The sequence below is a fragment of the Sminthopsis crassicaudata genome, chromosome 2, assembly GCF_048593235.1.
Source record: "Sminthopsis crassicaudata isolate SCR6 chromosome 2, ASM4859323v1, whole genome shotgun sequence".
Taxonomy (NCBI): Eukaryota; Metazoa; Chordata; class Mammalia; order Dasyuromorphia; family Dasyuridae; genus Sminthopsis; species Sminthopsis crassicaudata.
The window spans coordinates 637308635-637327094 of NC_133618.1; the positions used below are offsets into that span (position 1 = coordinate 637308635).

General features: G+C 33.4%; 1 protein-coding gene across 3 annotated transcripts in view; it reads left to right on the plus strand.

Annotated features, from left to right (window-relative positions):
• CTNNA3 (catenin alpha 3) overlaps positions 1-18460 on the plus strand; it is a 2038107-nt gene that overhangs the window by 1195184 nt on the left and 824463 nt on the right. Inside the window, exon 1 of one of the 3 annotated variants that reach the window (XM_074296612.1) lies at positions 6683-6740. The exons of the other annotated variants lie outside the window; for them this stretch is intronic. The gene's annotated coding sequence lies outside the window, so the exon portion shown is untranslated. Of the gene's footprint in view, positions 1-6682; positions 6741-18460 lie in introns of those variants that run through there. 3 annotated transcript variants of the gene reach the window in all.

The window sequence follows — 18460 nt, forward strand, 5'->3', positions numbered from 1 at the left end:
GGAATCCACTTATTCTTATATTTTTTTCTTCTTGATCTGTTCTTCAAACCTGTTGTTTTTCTTACAAGTTGTTTCTCATTCTGTTCACTTTTTTTATTTTAATAATCTTTGTTTTGTAATTTCTTGGTCTTTCATTGTTTAATTGACTTCCCTTTGCCCAATTCTAATGTTCAAATTGTTTTCATCTTTTAGAACCATATCACCTTTTCTAGTTGGTTAAATTTTTAAATAATTTTCTTGTTTTCCTTTTATCTTTTATCTTTTAGTTTTTCTCTCATTTGAATTTTAAATTCATTTTTGAGTTCTTCTATAAATTCTCTCGGGTGGTGGGGGAGAGGAGCCATTTCACACTACTCTGTGGGTAGAAGCTTTTTTTACTTCATGGTCCTCCTCTGAAGAGAAACCTTAGTCTCTCCTATTCCCATAGTATGTTTCAATGGCGGAGTTCTTTCTTCTTTTGGCAGTTAATTTTTTTAATAAGAGATATTAGTATAAGTTGGAGGGTTGAAGGGTGTTGTCTCAAGGTTCCTTCTGACCAGGAACCCCAAACCAAGAGCTTCACCCTCTTGCAAGTGCCCTAGACAACAATATCTGCTTCTGCAATCTAGGTGTGCTGGTTTCCTCTCTCCCAGGGCCACTTCTCAGTAGCACAGCTGGCCTTCGTGTTCCTCATCAGGTCGACTCCACATATAGTTCAGGAGATGAAATTCTCTGTGGTTCAAGACCCATCCAGAACTCCATACTTGGTGTTTCTGCAGAGCTAGATCTTCATATCTTTGTGGGCAATCTGAGAAGGATCCCAGTTCTGCCCACAAGTTTTCTTGATTTTTCACCAGTCTCTGATCTCCCTGAGGCTCAAATTTGTTGTATTTGTGGGACAAATCAGTAGAGTTTGAAATTCACCAACCTTCTCTGCCATCTTCCTAGAATCACTCCTTACTCCTAAAAAGAGCTCAATTTCACTCTTGGACAATTTTAATTGTTAAGGAAAATTGTGCTGTTAGTTTTGCCATATGGGGTCAAGGAGAACAAATTTCATCCTTCTTCCTTACAACAGGCTTTCATATAATCACAGGCTTTTATTTCTTCCTAAGTTTTCTCTTCTTTAAATTAAATAGTCTTAGTTTAAGCTGGAGGATATGAAATAAATCTATTTAAATCTTCAACATTTATATATGCTTCCAACAAAAGTAAACAAGAACTACTAGAAAAGAAGAAATTCAATTCAAAGTACAATTCCAGAAGTGGAAAAAATATTTTGGAATATAGATACAAAGGTATACTTCAGAACTAAAGGAATCTGACTATATACCACTCTTTGCAGAAACTACAAAATAATTAGAGAAACAATAATTGCTCAAGGATATGTTGAGTCAATATGATAAAAGTAACAATACTACTTAAATTAATTTGTTTATTCAGTGCTGTACCAATCGAATTTCTAAAGAAATATTTTTAAAACCTAGAAAAAATTGATAGGGAGGAACAAAAAGATGTAGAATATCAACTGTAAAAATGGAGGGTGGGTGAGTTAAACAGAAGTACCAGATCTCAAACTCAATTACAAAACATAATCATGAAATCTAGTCTTATCAAAAAGAAAGACTAGAGAAAAAGACAGGCAAATTAATAAAGACATTAAAAAAAGAAAGAGACAGAGACAGAGACATGGTGATATACACAGAGAGAAATTACATTCCTATTATAGGGCACTGTCTTTTAATATAGTTCAAGATCCCTTTAGTTTCATTAACTACTACATAATATTATTATCTCATCTGGAACGGGCAGTTCATTAAAACTCAGTAATCTTTTAAAGACCTTTTGAAATCAACATGGTTTGCAGCAAAAAAGTGATAGTAGGCATATCTTATTCATTACCAGTATATTCTACTGAAAATACTGAATTAGCCACAAATCTTATGTGATCCCATGATAGCTTAATGTGAAAATAGGAGGGATTTCTTGTTTACTTTCTTTGGAATTAGTTAGAAAAAAAGGCAAATCTATTTTATTTGCAATAAAATATATTTTCTTTTATAAGGGCAAATCTATTATATTACATGTAGATTAATTGTAAAGTGAAAATAATAATATCCACTTCCCATTTGTCAGGAGGAATAAATCAAATTAGGAATATTAAAACAGTTGTAAATTTTGTAATATATTCAAATAAACTTCTTGAAACCAAGTTTGGTTTGGGGGCCCAGTATCATTCAGCAGCCTGGACATCGGTCTATGGAAGAATTCCAAAGTGATTTCATTCATTTATTCTCTCATTTTATAACAATTTATTGTACTACTATTTTCTTCATTTTTACTTTATTGAAAAGCATTTTATTGTTTATCCCTTATTATATTCATTTCACCTCCTTTAATAATATTTTCTTTTTTCTAATTATATATAAAGATAGTTTTCAACATTTACTTTTTTGCAATTTTGATTTTTCCCTCTCTCTTTCCCCTCCCACCTCCACAAGATGGCAAACAATCTAATATAGGTCATACAACTTTCTCTGTCTTCACCATACTTACTCCTCTAGAGGGCAGGTCTTCCAATACATGTTAAAATATATGTTAAATTCGATATATGTATACATATAGATACAGATACCTTGCTGCACAAGAAAAATTGGATCTAGAAAGAAAATGAAAAACCTAAGAAGGAAAACAAAAATGCAAGTAAATAACAACAGAGTGAAAATGCTATGTTGTGGTCCTCATATACTTCCCACAGTCCTCTTCCTGGATGTAGATGCCTTTCTTCATTACTGAACAATTGGAACTGGTCTGAATCAATTAATTGTGGAAGACAGTGAATTCCATCAGAATTGATCAATTCTAGAGTCTTATTGCCATGTATAATGATCTCCTGCTTCTGCTTATTTCACTCAGCATCAGTTTATGTAAGTCTCTCCAAGCCTTTCTGAAATAATCCTGTTGGTTATTTCTTACAAAATAAAAATATTCCACAACATTTACGTACCATAATTTATACAGCCATTCTCTAAATGATGAGCATCCACTCAGTTTCCAATTTCTAGCCACTATGAAAAGGGCTTCCACAAACATTTTTGCACATATGAGTCCCTTTCCCTCCTGTAAGTTATCTTTTGGATATAAGCCCAGTAGTAGCACTGCTGGATCAAAGAGTATGCACAGTTTGATAACTTTTTGAGCATAGCTCCAAATTGCTCTCCAGAATGGTTGGATCTGTTCACAGTTCCATCAACAATATATCAGTATCCCACTTTTCCCACATCCCCTCCAATATTCATCATTATCTTTTCCAGTCATCATAACCAATCTGAGAAATGTGTAGTAGTATCTCAGAGCTGTCTTAATTTGCATTTCTCTGATCAATAATGATTTGGAGCACCTTTTCATATGACTAGAAATAGAAACTATTTTAATAGAAACTAGTTTCTATTTCTTCACCTTAAAATTGTCTATTCATATTTTTGACCATTTATCAACTGGAAACAAACTGAATTTGTGAATTCTTTTGTCATATGGACATGGGGGCCCTAATATTGTTGGGGTGCTTTATGCCTCAACAGAAGGGGAAAAAGGATTGGATAATGCTGCATCATCACTACCAAATATTATCATTATTTCATCTGCCCTTTTTCCTGCCCCCATCCTATTCTTTAATTCATCTAGCCTTCAAGATAGCTTTCAACAAAATGAAATGAAAAATCCAAACAAAAACCCTTTGTTTACCCTAAGGATTCTTTATTAGCCTCTGTTCATTCTTTGTCTTAAGACTCTTAATACTGATACAGTAGCTCTTTTGTATTCATCCTGTTCCTTGTCCTTGCTTATACCTTATAGACCTGTCTTTTAAAAAAATAGAAATTTGCCAGTGAGTACTTTAGACAACTTTTTTCAGTTGAATCTTGGTGGCCAGAGATGAGGAACTGACAGGGAACTCTAGGGATCAAAGATATCTTTTTATGTAATAATACTGAAATAAAGTATCTTTGTAGGAAGAAAATATCTTCAATGAATTTCTGTTTTCTCTGTCTCTCCAAACCCAACTTCTCTGGTTCCATGGGGAATAGGATTCTCTAAGTAGAAAACTGGACTCAATCTTCTAATTCCTATTTTATTCACCTAATTAATTTCAACTTCCTTCACTTAATTTTTCCAAAAGAAATATTTAGAAAGATACTTTAATATCCTTGGCATTATAAAGGTATTTCCATAATGAGATCCTAATGAGGAAATTATTTATTAAATTTAAGGTGACAAGAAATTCCCCAACGAGCAGATATAATATAAACTCTTGCACTTTAATATGAAAAGTCTAGATAGTGAAGATTTTAATATTAGAATATGAGAATCAAGTCAATTTTTATAGTTCTATGAAATTTATTTAATTCTGTACAAGGTCTGCTGTCTATCTTCTTTCATCCAGTCTCAGCACTCTATTGGGAAGAGTCCTCAATATGGTACCAGAAGTCTGGTTGTGTCCTGTTGATTCCACATACTAGTGACGTGATCTTGGACAAGTCATTTATCCAAGTCAAGTCATTGAGTTTTAGTTTCCACTTTTGTGGAATGAAGAAATTGGATAAGTTTCTCCCAGAGGGAACCTTTCAGCTCTTAATCCTAAATCCAGTCTGCTTTTCCTGCCCTTCTCTTTTTAGACTGCATTAGTGATTCAGTCAGGGTAAGATGGATCCAGAGGGAAGGATAAATGGGGAGCAGAATCTTTGAATTATGTGAGGCCTCCTAGGGATGCCTGTTTATATGGGTTCTGTTAATAAAGGTTCCCATGCAGTTACCTTGAGATTTGAAATTATCACAGTTATAAATTAAAACTGACATGCTGCAGAAAAATTGACTTGGTAAATGGATTAATGTCAATTTTGTTTGGTGAGACACATGTATTTATATTATAAAATCACTTCATATAAACTGTATTTCAGAAAAATTCACCAAAAAAGTTATGAAACAAATCAGATACTTAGTTTATATTCCTGCCTTCACTTCTTTTTAGGAGTCATATATAAAATCGAGTAAAACATAATAAACCTTAGGATTGTTTTTTTGGGTGGGTAGGATGGGTGTGTTTTTGTTTGTTTTTAGGGAGTGATTAGGAGAATGAGGCATGAATCTGAATTTATGAAGAAAAGGAAACAATTATAATCAATCAACATACCTTTTTTCAGTACTTGTTAATGTGCCAACCACTGCTCTAGATATTGTGGGTTCAAAGACAAAAATGAAATAATCCTTGCCCTCATGGAATTTATATTCCATCTGGGGGGATTCAACAGATAGATAAATATATGGCGGATGTGTATATATATATATATATATATATATATATATATATATATATGTGTGTGTGTGTGTGTGTGTGTGTGTGTGTGTGTGTGTGTGTGTGTATGCACTTACATATATACACTGACAGGGAAGAAAAATAACAATGAAATGTGATTTGAAGAAAATTATATACTCTGTGAGGTGGAGGTTAGGAGGATGAATATTTCATGTCCATGGAAAATTTATTAGAAATGTTTCATGGATATTTAATATGGAACTAGAGCTAAGAAGTGAAATTAAATCTAGATTATATGGGTCTGATAATTTCTGAATAGAGAAGATCTTGAATGATTCTGGAATTCATGGTAGGGGTGAGCTCATCAAAGGAGAGAATATGTACAGAGAACGGGGCCAAAAAGAGCTTTGGTGACCAGTCTGAGAAAAGCTTAGGAGACGGATGGTCTTATAGCAAGATAGAAGTGACAGATTAATAGAAAAAGAATGAGAAAAAAATATCATGAGATCCAAGGGAAAGGGAGGATGTCTGAATAGAGGAATTAGTAAACACTTAAACCCCTTCAAAAAAAAAAAAAAAAACTTTAGAGAATTCAGAAAACTGAAGAAAGGCAGTTATATTTCTCTATTAGGAGATCGTTGGCAACTTTGAAAACTGAGGCTTTAGTTGATGTGTGGGGTTGAGTAGTTGATTATATTATTATTTCATTTTTGGAAGAAAACCAATGTTGGATTCAGGGTACAGTGTGTTCAACTTGGGTTGGTTGTGAAGGCTGCAGAAAGATTAGGAAGTGGGGGAGTAGAGCAGGATGTGCTGGCGATTCTAGGAGTTACATAACCAATGGGAAATAGAAACCGGGTAAATAATGACAGAAATAGAGGATGACAAGTTCAACGTTTTCTGTTTCTTTGTATTAATGGATAAATATGAATATTTCAGAAAAAATAATTGATATATTTTGTTTTCATACTACCTACATTTCCTAGTTAAATTCTACCTTCTCAGAAAATTAAAATAAAGGGAGGAAACCAGGCAAAATGAATCAACCCATTGAAAAATGTCGAATACCTCCAAAAAGAATAGACTTTTCTTATACTCAGTCACTAATTTCTAGTCAAAGCTTGTTTTGTAATTCTTTAAATTTACATTGATGTAATTACTATATACATATTATTCCTTGTTCTACTCTCTATTTTTTCATGTCTATCTAGTCTTTTTTTTTAGTCAGAATATTTATTATTTCTTATACCACAAGAACAGTTGGTTACATTTCAAAATTGCTTAGCAATTCCTGAGTTCCATGAACCTGAGTTCATGACTATTTACTTTGTATCCACTCATTGGTATCATAAAAAAGTGCTGCTATAAAAATTTTGGAGTACACAGCCTTTCTTTCAGACAGTGATCTCCTTGGAATATATGACTAGAAGTAGAAATGTGAAGTCAAAAGGTATGATCATTTTAATTACTTTCTTTACACAATTCTAAATTGCTCTGTGAATGATCACCAGTAATCATTCTTATTTTCTGTCATTTTTTGCCAAATTTTTCAGTTTAAAATAAAATATGAGAATTGTTTTCATTAAAATCTCTATCATTAGCAATAGAGTATTTTTAAATATTTCTTAAAATTTTGGAATCTTTTGAGAATCTTCTTTTCCTTCTAATTGGATCACTTTTCTATTGAGATTTTTTTAAATTTCTATTTTCTTACTTTAATTGTATATCAAATCATTTGTGGAATATTTGATAAAAATAATTTTCCCCAAATCAATCACTTCTCTTTTTGTGCTAGTTATTTAACTTTTTGTTTATGCAATAGTATTTTCATTTTATATAATCAATGTGTTCTAGTTTTTCTTTTCTTTTCTTTTCTTTTTTTCCTGATCACTGTTATCTTTTTTTATGATATAGTAGATAGAATACTAAGCTAGGAAAAAGGGAAATTCATCTTCATGAGTTTAAATATGCCTCAGACACTTAATAGTTGTATGGCTTGGGCAAATCACTTACTCCTGTTTGTTTGGTTTCTCATCTTTTAAATGGACTGGAAATAAATGGGAGATCACTCTAGTTTCTTTGCTAAGAAACCCTAAAATGACTTTGTAAAGAGTTGAACATGACTGAAACAACTCAACAACAATCGCCCTTAAAAAAAAAAAAAAGGCATGATTAGCCATATCTCTGAAATGATTGCATTTTCATCTATTTAAAAATAATCTGTCTTTTAATTTGGAAAAATAAATATCACGATATACATTGTGAAGTGATAATCTAAACTTAATTCTGCCAGATATGTTTTCATTTTTTCTGAAGATTTTCTTTTATCAGAGAGTCCTTTCTTAAATAATTTTTCAAGTTTATTGAATACTCAACTATTGGATTCAGTTATTTCTAATTTTTTCTTGGGTAGCCTATTTCATTTATCTCCTATATTCTCTCTGTATTTAACTAGTACCACATAGTCTTCCTTATTACTGTATCATAATAAAATTTTATGTTTGGAAAGACTACCCACTTTTCTTCCTTACTTTTCCATTGTCATTTCCTTTAATATGTTAGATCTACTCTTCTTTCAAAGAAATGTGGCTATTATTTTGTCCAGCTCTATGGGTTAATAGAACATTAAACCTGCCAACTGATTCAGTTATTATTATCATTTGTCTTATCATTACAAGGCCCAGCATGAACAATGAATGTCCAGTCGATTTAAGACAATCTTTATTTCTTTAGAGGGGATTTTATTATTTTATATATAGTTCTTGAATTTGTCTGCTACTCCTAGGTATTTAATGCATTTTTTAATTAGTTGGAATGGAATTTTCCTTTTATTATTTCCTCCTGGATTTTTTATTGCTATAAACTAAGGCTATTTATTTTTTGGGGTTTATTTTGTACCCTGCTACTTTATTGAAACTTTTAATAATCTCAGTTAATTTATTTTTGGTTTATTATGGAAAATCATATTAGCATCAGAAAATAAGGAGGAAACTTGATTTCTCTTTAGCTGTTATCATGCCTTTAATTTCTCTTTCATTTTATTGTTATTTCTAAATAAGAATACATTTTAATAAATAATTCAATAATTTATAAGAAATAATGTATTCCAAATAATAAATATTCTAAATAATAAATTCTCAATTCTATGTCAATAATAGCAGAATGAGGCTATATATGAACTGTTCTACTATATTTAAGGAAAGCATTTTGTGTTTCACTACTGCATATATACCTAAATTTTGATTCATGTATCTTGTTTGATATGAGGCAATTAAAAGGGGAAAATGATATATTACACCTGTTTTTAGAGGATTCTGAGATTAAATGAATATTTTACTTTATCAAAGGTGCTTTTTCCTCTGCAACTACCTATATATGGTCCTATTACAAACTCTGAAGGAGTTTTATCCTTATTTCTACTCTCACTGATGAGTTGGGCCTCCAGATCATAGGTACTTCAATTCCCATAAGACTACTAGTGTTGTATCTGAGCAATTTGAGGTAGTTGCTGTCTATTGGTGTTCTCTCTCTTTCTGTCTCTCTGTCTCTCCTCAACTTCCTCACCCACCCAGCCAGAATTTTTCTTCATTAGGTACAGCCTACTTACCTTCTCCAGTTAATACCTTTAAGGAACACCTGGATTCTGCTCAACAACCAACTAAATACCTGTTTCTTGACCCATATTGTTTGCAGTGGGGAACATTCATCTCTTTATATATGCTGAAATGGAGAATAAAACAGCTTTATTCAGATTCTGCAAGAAGCAGACACACCAAATCTCTTAATATATTTAGAAGCAAGAAACCATTGATCATGCTCTGAAATCAGAGCTCTCGTGTCCATTATAGATAACCATAAAGTAAATCTTGATGTTTTTATTATATTAAATAATTTCATAATATTGAATCATTGTTAAATCACTGGTATAAATCAAACTAGAAAGTAGTGTAAACAAGCCCACACATAGGTAATTGTAGGTGTTTTGGCAGGATTTTATTGAAAATGTTTTAATGTTCATTTGCTGCTTCTATTCTTTCTTTCTTTATTATTTATTATTATTTATTATTTATTATTATTTATTATGCTTTTATTCTTTATTTAATCTTTCCCTAGTTCAGAAAGAAATCTGTGTCATAAATAAAATTTTAAAAAGTGTTGCAATTAAAATTAATTTGTGTAGTATAAGTAATGACTTCTAAAAAGTTTTACAGAGTACTTTTTTGCTTTTTTTTCCCCTGAGGCAATTTGGGTTAAGTTACTTACCCAGGGTCACACAGCCAGGAAATGTTAAGTGTTTGAGACTACATTTGAACTCAGTTCCTCCTGATTTCAGGGCTGGTGCTCTATCCACTACACCAACTAGCTGCCCCTGCAGTGTATTTTTAAACAATTTTAACAAAAATAATTTATATAGTAAAGTGATAACTATTCCTTTTTTATTTTAGTTTGGCAATTGAGATTAATTGACTTGCCCTGGGCCACACAAATCATAAGTGTTAAGTGTCTGAGGCAGGATTTGAATGCAGATCCTGCTGACTTCAGAGCCAGTACTCTATTCACTGTGCCATCTAGCTACCCCCAAGTAGTAACTATTCTGGAGAAAAATGAATAGAATTCAACTGTAATTTTTGTATTTCCAATTTTCCAATTAGTTCAATTTATTTTCATTGCATTTTTGGTAATCTTTGGTATTCTATTAATTTGGCTGTTTTATGTTTTTGTGGATAAATACTAATTTATTTAATCTCATTTTTGATGCATAGAACTGTTTATACCAGGTTCATATTTTTTAAAATAATTATTTTCAATTGTGATTTCACCATACTTATTTTATGTTTTGTAATTTGATATTCTGTCTTCTTCTATTCAATAAGTTTAGTCTTCAGTATGCTTGTAGGCAAATGGGGATGCCTGGTATCTATTATTGGTAGAATTAAGAAGATGAGAGGGAGGAAATGATTGGATGGAGAAAGAGAAAGGAGAAAGAATGGGTAATATAAAGGATATATTATATAAGGGATATATTATCCACTCGCTTAGAAGAGGTGGAAAGATTGGAGATGTTAAAGAAAAGTAGAAAATTTGGCTTTGGCACAAAGGAGGAACAACTTTTACTTAGAGATGGAAATGAATAAAAAAGCAAATGTTCAACTTACATTTTGGAGTACAAAGTAGGAGAAAATAAAAATTCTCTACTTATGGCTTTAGTTTTCAAGGATAAAAGAAAATAAAGATCTCTGTTGAGAAAAATAGAGGTAGGATTGGGGTTTAAAATTTCCAGAAAGAAGAAAAGGTTTGGAATAGTTAAGAAGGGACCAGGAGAGAATCTACTAATGCAAAAGGGATAATTTTTGGGCCAATGTGGAATGAATTTATAATAATCAACCAAGCCAGCACAGTTGTCTAATTTCCCTTAGTAGATTTCAGCAGTGGAAGTATGAGTAAAGGCTAATGCTAAAGGAGGTATATGAGGTTAGAGATTGGCTCAGCAGGCCATGAAGGGCAGAAGGACAATGGGGTACTTAGAGATGTGGACATGATCCATGTGGCATAGATTATGTTAGCATTATGAGCATAGCGACAATAGCTCACTAAAACAGGACAAATATTATGTCACATTGAAAAGGATTTGGGAAGAGATTGCCTGGATATACTTATCATCTTAGCAACAAATAATGGCAGTTGAGGTAGTAATAGCAAAAGAATAATGATAATAATAGTTATATGCTATTTTAACCATACATACAGATAGATTATATACATAGAGAAATAATTTGTATATCCTGGGAAACTAGGTGCTACAATGGAGAGACTATAAGAGCTGTGTTCATATCTAGTCACAGATTCTTACCAGCTTAGTGACCCTAGGCAAGTCACTTAAGCCTGTTTGCCAATGTTCGTCTTCTGTAAAATCCACTGGATAAGGGAAGACAAACCATTCCATTATTATTGCCAAAAAAATTCCAAATTGGATTATGAAAATTTTGACATGTCTGAAAAATGACCAAACAACATAAATAGATATACTAATCATATATAACATTAAAGATCTATATAAAGAATCTCTATTGAGTATATTATATTGATGGACTATATATAGAATACTAGAAAATATACTTCCAGATACTCTATATAGTATATATAGTAAATGGTATGTATATATTATGTCTATATGTACTTATAGTTTGTCCCTAGGAAACATAATATCTTTGAGACCAATAATTTTTTTTCCTTCCTTCCTTCCTTCCTTCCTTCCTTCCTTCCTTCCTTCCTTCCTTCCTTCCTTCCTTCTTTCCTTCCTTCCTTCCTTCCTTCCTTCCTTCCTTCCTTCCTTCCTTCCTTCCTTCCTTCCTTCCTTCCTTCCTTCCTTCCTTCTTTCCTTCCTTCCTTCCTTCCTTCCTTCCTTCCTTCCTTCCTTCCTACCTTCCTTCCTTCCGTCCTTTCTTCTTCCTTCCTTCTGTCCTTTCTTCTTCCTTCTGTCCTTTCTTCTTCCTAATTTCCTTCCTTCCTTCCTAATTTCCTTCCTTCCTCTCTCCCTCTCTTTCTTTCCTTCTTTTTATTTTCTCTATTCCCTTCTTCTGTTGCCCTCTCTCCTTCTATCCTTACATTACTTTCTTCTTTCTTCCCATCCAACAAATTAGCATGTTTAAGAAAAACAAATCTCACTTTGACCACATTGAAATATGTGAAAATCTCTGAACATTTTTTAAACACTGATTATCCCTCACTTTAAATGCAAGTATCTTGGATTTTCTTTCTCTGCCTGGTTTTCTTGGTACCCTTAAAGGGAGGATGGGGAGTGTAGGCTCTCTTATTTTCCATATCCTCACCAACGATGTTTTCCTAAGTTAAAGGTTGTGTCCCTGTACCACACACCACTTAGCAATCATATTAGCTTTCATAAGAATGTACTTATTCCAATGTTATGTTCCAAATAAACATATAAGCTTCTCATTCATCATCTAGGGGGAATTAATAATCCCTTCCCAAACTACATAACACTATGGGGAGAAGAAGTTTAGCTTTACTATTAAGCTCAGTTCATTGATAATATAGTCCCAAGCTTCAATTTCAAAGCCCTGCTTAGACTTGAAAGTGCCTTCAACCACTTTCCCTTCCAGATTGACTGAGTACAAAATCAAGGTCACTATGGAATTATAGTTCTGGGTCCAACAAATTTTCTATCTTCTGATCCTGAAATTGAAAACTGACAAAAATGAAGAAACAGAAATCTCTGTTTATATCACAGGTCCAGCAGATCTAAAAAGATCAGTTTGAGGAAGTTAGTCCTCCCGTACTTACTGATTCAGTTCATGGCACCTGTGTGAGATTTTATTATCTAGTAATGTGAAAGCTGAACCTTCTTCTAGCTACTGATTGAAGATGTCTACTCTCATCCACATGGTCAGCAATGGAGGATATTTTCTTCCAGATATTGGATGCCTCCATTCTAGATGATCTGTATATGCCCTATATTAATGCCTTAGATCTATGGCATGATCTAGGCATCATTTTTTTAATCATTAGTCCTCTGAAATCAAAATTGTCCACTAAGTCGATAACACTTCTTTGGTCTTGCAGAATTGTTTGTTTTTCAAAGGTTGATTTTACAGTACCACTAGTTCTCCTGGTTCTGGTTCCTTTTATTCTGCATTAGTCAAATAAGATTTCTCTGAAACCATATTAATAGCTTATTAAAGGCTTGCCCAGTGATTAAATGTTCCTTTACCAAATATTTAAATGTGTATTTAAATACAGTATTAGTATTAACTGATTTCATTGAAGTATATATTTTAACCCCTCTTTAGGGAAGATAAAAAGCCATTGCAGGCCAGGACAGGATATCTTTTCACCCATTCTGTCTTCCATTCTTTTTTCCTTCCTCTCCTTGTAAATGCACAGGCCTTGGGAACTGTTAACAGAAAACTAATATATCAGTACAACAAAAATTGAGGCCTTTCAGCTGGGACAATATAAATTCAGTTTCTATCTGTGATTAAAAGAGAGTATCAGAGTGCTAACCTATATCTTATGAGCTTAAAAAATCTGTCAGTTTGTTCTCTGAGAGTGAGAACAAATTTCTAACATTAGTTTGGGGTACAACGCACACATAGGTGGTGGATTTTTATGACACTGATGTCCCAGCAGCAATATTGTATTCATTGAGCATTTAGCTTCCCATGTCTTCACTTCCAGCTACATAAGTTTCTGTCTCTAGTCTGTGGGTTCTGGAACAGCCACATCATTGGGAAGAAATATTTCATTCTTGGTCCATTTCGGGCATCAGGAGTAAGTCATGGGCATAATGGAGGCTGGGCAGATCACAACACAGCAATAGGCCTTGGGTGATATCTGTCCCTGAGCACTTTGCTGGCTAAGCACATGCATGAGAGAGTGATTGACTCTCAGATGGCTTCCTTCTGACAGCCATTTATCAAATGTTGAATATAATATTTGGTTAAGCCTCATCTGGAAGGAATTAAAATATTGAGCTGTTCTGCTTGTGGAAAGGTCTACAAAATTGGTTTTTACTTTCTTCCAGAGCTATGGGGAGTCATAAGTTATCAAAGGAAAGCATTACAAAATTGAAAATAAATGCTTTATAATTTTCACCCTCCCTAAAAGAAGCCACTGCAACTTCTTTCTATTAGGCAGTGGTGTAGTGGATAGAGTTTTGTTCTTTTGGTCAGGAGGATTTACACCCAAATCCTGCCTTTCATATTTGCTTTCTGTATCAATATGAACAGATTCAATCCAGTTCATTTATTAAGCTTTTATTATGCATAAAAAATGTGATATTCACTATAGGGTTTTAGCTCTGCCTATGACTTTTTGTTTTGGATCTTCAAAACTTCTTGGCACATAGAAGGGGTTTTAGTAAATGTTGATTTATTGAAGATTGAAGTATCTTGAATTTTGTTGGAGGTCACAACCTGTAAATAAATCAGCATATAAATAATTTGAGGAAAGGGACAAACACTAAAACAAGAGGTGCCCTGAAATACTTCCTTTGGAAAGTGACATGTATTTTTATATTCTAAATAAACCTGGGTTTCTAAGATGTGGAGAGAGACATCTTGGCATGGGAGGATAACTTGTGTGAAGACAGAGATATAAGGGGCTATACTGAGTTTGGAATAGATCAAGTATACATAATGATTAAATAAAAGCTCCTAAGATAGAGAAAATCTGACAAGTAGAAGAGAAACTAGGAAAGAGAGGTTTCCTGGGATAGAAAAGTATTTAGGAAGAACACATGGTAAATATTATGGAAAAATTTTTAAAGGTTAAAAAAGATGACCAGTGGGGAAAGACCATTGCATATAGAACCAAGAGATTATTGGTAACCTTAGAGCAATTACACTTGAGTGGTATGGTCAAAAGCCAGATTAAAGAGTTAAAAATGAATGAGAGAAGAGGAAGGTCTTTAACAAATATAGAATACTTTCCCAAAAGACTTATTCGATTTCACTAGAATTAAAAGTTGGGAAAGACCTGAGTATATTTATAGATATTAGGGAAGAAAACAGTAGATGTGAATAGATTGAAAATTGGAGAAAGAAGAAGGGTGGGTGCCTCAAAGAGCAAAAATTACTGAAGGAGATTATAAAGAATTGGAGCTAGGGAATGAAATATCTAACCGTGTCTGGAGGAAGATCAATTTCTTTACCAGAATGAGGAAAGAAAAGGGTTACAGGGAAAAGGAGAATGAGATATTCCATACAAGTGAAATCCAGATCGCTAAAACTTCATTTTAAAAAGGAAAAAAATGAATGGAAAATTGAATTTCTTAAGCCATTTCAAACACATATCTTTCATGTGAAGAATTAGGGTAAACATCATGGAAGTCATTAACTATATCCTTCAGTCAAGATTTAGTATAATCCTTATGACCCCTTTTTTTCCTATATTGCAAAAGCTCTAGGCTGCTATATTTTCACACACACAATCATACTTGCCACAAATATACATGCACACATATATCATATGTATATGTCTTTATCTTTAATTTCTCTCCCACTGAAATATTTATTTATTTGCCAGTTTTGTGTTATGAATTGTGAATACAGAAGAAGTTAAAACCTAATGAGGAATTCAAAATCTACTGATAGCTTAACTATAAAGCAGAGACCCTTTACCTTGTGTGCATGAATAGATTTCATTGAATCTATTGACTTGGAGAGGGATGGAAATTGAATGTTGATTCACTAACCAACAACTTAAAATTAGCAGTTCCTTGAGATTTTTTTTAAATTGAGATGGGGTCTATGGGTGTCCCCAGACTGCCATAAAAGGCCACTGAGAAAAAGAAGATGACAAAGTTCTGCCATTAAGGGCAGCAAAATCCAGAGACCAATGCAATTCTGCACTCATATTCATAGTCAACATGGCATAGGAGGAAAAGCTCTAGCTCTGGAGTCAGTGGATTTGGGTGTAGAACTTATTACTAATATTACCTACAGGATGTAACCTTAGCCAAATCATTTAAATTTAATTGTCTTCAGTTGCTTCAACTGTCAAATATCGGGGCTGACTAGATAATCTCTAAGATAATCTTCCAAGTTGAGATCTCTATGTCTATCAAGCTTAATATAACTACCATCATCATCAGTAGCAGCAGCAACTACAACAACAAAAACAACATTAACAAAACAACAAGCTTCTTAACCATTTTTTTTTCTGTCAAAAGTAACTGGGCACCTCCAAATTTGATTAGTTTATCTTACACTAGAGGCATTTAACAGAAGGAAAGATGGTTAATGGTTATTGGGCATGAATATTATAAAAGTCATTCCTAACCAGTTCTAATTTAATCTAACTTGCTTCTGAGATCCCTTTCCAAATTTAAGTTTCTATTTAATGTCTGTGAAAATATTCAAGTAGAAGCTGGATAATCATAGGGAGGAGGAAGAAGCTGTTGTTTATAATGTTGTTCATAATGCGTATCATATTCACTAGATGCCCTTTAAGGCCTGTTTCGTTTCTGAGATTCTAATTTATCACCTCCTTGGTATTACTCACAGGTCACAAGTCAGGTTCACTGAGAGAGTTTAACACCAAGTCCAAAGTACTTTGTGGATTCTCATTCCTAAAACTATAACTCACAAGCTGACATTGATGTGTTTTCCTTCTATAATCAGTCAGAATATAAAGCTCAAAGAAAGGGAAATATGTATCTATATCTGTTTATTCATTTCAATCATGTCTGCCTCTCTATGACCCCATTTGGGATTTTCTTGGCAAAGATACTGAAAGGATTTGTCATTTCCTTCTCCATGTCATTTTTACAAATGAGAACTGAGGAAATGGGTTTAAATGACTTGTACAGGATCACACAGTAAGAATCTGAAGCCAGATTTGAACACACAAAGATGAATTTTCCTGACTTCAGGCCTGGTACTCTACTATATATCCTAACTACCCATTTATAGGGCCTACTATGTGCCAATCACTATACTAAGTGCTTGTAAATATCTTATTTGAGCTTCACAAAAGACTTGTGGGATAGATAATATCATTGTTCTCATTCTATAGTTGAATAAACCAAGATATAGGTTAAATGACTTCATTTACTTGTTATGTGACTAGTAAATGTCTGAGCCTAAATTGGGCCTCAGGACTTGCTAACTCTAGATACAACACCCCATTCTCTAAGCTGCTTAGCTGCGTGAAACTGTATGGGAGGGATAAATCATTGGTTCACTCTCCCACAATATATATGGCAAACTTGCAAATAGTGGACCCATATAAAACATCCACAAGCAGAAATTTAATGAGTAATGCATACAGCCAAGCCACTTTATACTTCCACCATTACAGGGTCTTATCATTTCTTTTCTTTTCTTATTATCCTTGTATTCCTCCCTTGCATGGTGCCTTTGAAGTATAGATTGGCTTGATGAACAACCTGGATTTGTTCTTGCCCAGTATGGTATCTCTTTCTGAGTGAGTGACTCCATTAAAAGGAATCATTTCTAATAAAATGGCTGAAGGAAGGGTGGAAAACAAAGAGAAATCTCTTCCCCTTAGCCAATTTCTACTGAAGGATGAAGAAAGGAGGGGTTGGATCCCCTCTATCATATGGGTGGGAGGATAGAAGCTATGTCAGAAAAATGCTGATGTAATTAGCCCCATTACAATGAAGCTATTAAGTACTTACTGGACCTGTGTAAAAATGATCATATTTCTGTTTGACTTCATGACCTCAACTATCAGCAAAGCATCAACACCAGCTGCTTTGGGATTTTCGTTTTGATCTCTTTCATTTATGGTCATAGCTATTATTATGCTGTGACATTGGTAGGGGAATTGTGCTTATTTGGCACTATATATTACATTACATTACATTCTCCTTTTATAGGTGACTAATATCACCTTAACTTAAAGAGCAGAAAGTATGGGAATATTTTCTCCCACTTTTACCTTTAGATTTCCTTAGTAATATTAGAAATATTGAATATTTGAATTATAATTTAAATGTAGCAATAACAATAATTTATGTGACATTTTAATATTTGTACCTCAATGTATCTATATTATTTTATTGAACTTGAGATCATGTGGACACAGCCATTATTATTGCCTATTTTGCATATTGTAAAGCTGAGTTTCAGAGAGGTTACTAATTCCCATTCTCACAACTGATGGCATAACTAAGATTCAGTTGACCAGTCAAGTAAAGAGCTACTTTATGCCAGGCCACAGGGATCCAAAGACAGTAGTGAAAGAGTCTCTATATTCAGGAGTTATATTCTAATAATAAAGAAGATATTCACACACACACACACACACACACACACACACACACACACACACGTGTATGTGTGTATTGGAGATCCAATGCTCATTTAAAATTGATTAAATTTTTCTTCATTATATGGCAAGAGGAAGTCATCCGCCAGGAGTTAGGCACTTCCATTGTCCATCTCTATAATGGTAAAGGAAATAGATTGTCCTGTGACAATCAAAAGGAAGGGGACTGGTGTTTCTCTCTTAGTCATTGCAGAATGGCAAGATTCTAGCTGGAGCCCTCCTTCACTTGGAAGATAGTCATTTTCCTGAGAGCCAGTAAGGCTTCAGAAGAGACCAAGGATAGTCAATATGGTATTTACTTCTTGACAATTCCAGGAGAAAGGCTAGGAGAAGAATAGAGGTCGGTGTACAACAGTG